This window comes from Cicer arietinum, chromosome 3 (assembly GCF_000331145.2).
Source record: "Cicer arietinum cultivar CDC Frontier isolate Library 1 chromosome 3, Cicar.CDCFrontier_v2.0, whole genome shotgun sequence".
In the NCBI taxonomy this organism is placed as follows: domain Eukaryota; kingdom Viridiplantae; phylum Streptophyta; class Magnoliopsida; order Fabales; family Fabaceae; genus Cicer; species Cicer arietinum.
In genome coordinates this window covers 15,852,684-15,855,353 of record NC_021162.2, presented here as the reverse complement: position 1 = coordinate 15,855,353, position 2,670 = coordinate 15,852,684, and positions in this window count along the sequence as shown.

Genomic DNA, 2,670 nt, shown 5'->3' with positions numbered 1-2,670 from the left:
GAAGGAAAGAAAGAAAAGAAATCCATCTTCTTCCTCTGTCGCGTGACCACTTCTCCCTCCTTCTTCCATTTCCATTTTTGTTGCTTCCTTTTCTTCAAGAATAGTAACCCAAGGCTTGGTGGGTGATAGGACAAGGATTTCTCAACTTCACTCTTCCTCGTTGTTTCGAAAACGAAGAAAAACGATATTAGGGATCTCAAAACCGTCAAACACAAACCTCCCCGTTTCATCTAGATCTAAGCTTCGTTTTCGCGAAGAGATAGAAGGGAAAGTTGCTCACTACCATGCTACGGTGCTAGGGAACCAGCTTTGGAGGCGACGCTGCGAGCAGAGATTTTACCGGATTTACTCGCGGTACCGAAATCAAACGTGAAAGCTAACGTAAAGGTAAGGGCTCCTTCCAAACTTCTAGTTTGCATTTAGGGACTTATCTGTGGTTGTGTGGAAAGGAATTTGTTAGGGTTGAAGTGTTGATTTGGGGGAAAATGAATCTAAGGCTTTATGGGTAAAATCTTAGAGTTAGGTTTTGGTTATATTGATGAATGTTTCGTGGAAAATGAATTTAAACTCATTTATGTATGATTTTGAGTAAATGAAACTTGTTGTGTTTGAGTGGTGGATTGTGTTGATTTGTGTTCGTCGTATTTGACGTGTTCTTAATTAATACTGATCAAATTTGTTGTGTGTATGGTTGGATTCTGTGGATAAATGAATTGATGTGTTTTGGTATGAGTTGTGGATTGGATATGATAATAGGTTTGAGTTGTTTTGTGTGGAATTTGAAAACCATTAGAGTTAAACGAGTATTAAGAATGGGGAATCTCTTAATGTCTACGTTTACTTAATGTGTTGATCATTATGACCTCGTAATTACATAATATGACAGTAGTTATCAAATTAAACCAATATAGAAAATCGAATACGTGTAGCATACAATTAAGATCTAACATACAATCATACGATGCAAGATTAATTTAGATTTATACACAGCGGAATTATAATACGGCATACAAGATTAACAATTAAAAGTACAAAGGATAAGGGATAGAATGCACCAAGGTTTATCCTGGTTCAGTTGTCAATAAGACAACCTACATCCAGTCCTAACAATCCAATTGGATTTCAACTTTTTCTTCAATAGAAAGAATTGAGACTTGTTTTCACATTGTCCAATTTCCTCGAAACCTATCTATCTAACTCAATCTCTTTCCTATTGCTTAACCCCTTGATCCTTGCAGTCACTCAGCAGACTCAAACAAGATCAAGTCCAACTCCTTCTTGATGATCTTTACATCAACGAAGATCGCCACCAGTTTTCGTACTGGATTTTTCACAGTTGTTTCTTTTTCATTTATGTATGATTTTGAGTAAATGAAACTTGTTGTGTTTGAGTGGTGGATTGTGTTGATTTGTGTTCGTCGTATTTGACGTGTTCTTAATTAATACTGATCAAATTTGTTGTGTGTATGGTTGGATTCTGTGGATAAATGAATTGATGTGTTTTGGTATGAGTTGTGGATTGGATATGATAATAGGTTTGAGTTGTTTTGTGTGGAATTTGAAAACCATTAGAGTTAAACGAGTATTAAGAATGGGGAATCTCTTAATGTCTACGTTTACTTAATGTGTTGATCATTATGACCTCGTAATTACATAATATGACAGTAGTTATCAAATTAAACCAATATAGAAAATCGAATACGTGTAGCATACAATTAAGATCTAACATACAATCATACGATGCAAGATTAATTTAGATTTATACACAGCGGAATTATAATACGGCATACAAGATTAACAATTAAAAGTACAAAGGATAAGGGATAGAATGCACCAAGGTTTATCCTGGTTCAGTTGTCAATAAGACAACCTACATCCAGTCCTAACAATCCAATTGGATTTCAACTTTTTCTTCAATAGAAAGAATTGAGACTTGTTTTCACATTGTCCAATTTCCTCGAAACCTATCTATCTAACTCAATCTCTTTCCTATTGCTTAACCCCTTGATCCTTGCAGTCACTCAGCAGACTCAAACAAGATCAAGTCCAACTCCAGACTCACACAAGATCAAGTCCAGCTCCTTCTTGATGATCTTTACATCAACGAAGATCGCTACCAGTTTTCATACTGGATTTTTCACAGATGTTTCTTTTTACAAAAATTTGTTTACAGAAAGAAATAAAAGAAGTACAGAATGTGTCTTCAATCTTGATCAATGTATCTCACACAATAATCTGGTTGTTCATTTGAGTGTTTATGAGATCATTGTCTTTTTCTCTCAAGAATTCTTTTTCAGCTCTCTTTTGATTATGAATAATCTTTGGTCTTGATCTGAAAAAGCAATATCAGAATGTTTATCAAAATGTTCTTAAGAGTTCTTTAGTGTTCTGAAGTATATTCGAGTGTTATCAAGTATTCTGATGTGTTAATGAGAAAAAGATTGAAGACTGTTTATATAGTTTCTGAAAAACAACTAATAAATCGATTTACCAATCGATTCATTAAAGTGATAAAACAGGCCAAATCGATTTGCCAATCGATTATCGCAAGTCTTGTTTTTCTTGAATCTTGAAACTACAAAAACCAATCGATTCGCCAATCGATTCTTTTAAAACCACTTTTTAGTAAATTATGTGCAGACTTATATGAATCGATTGCATAATCGATGT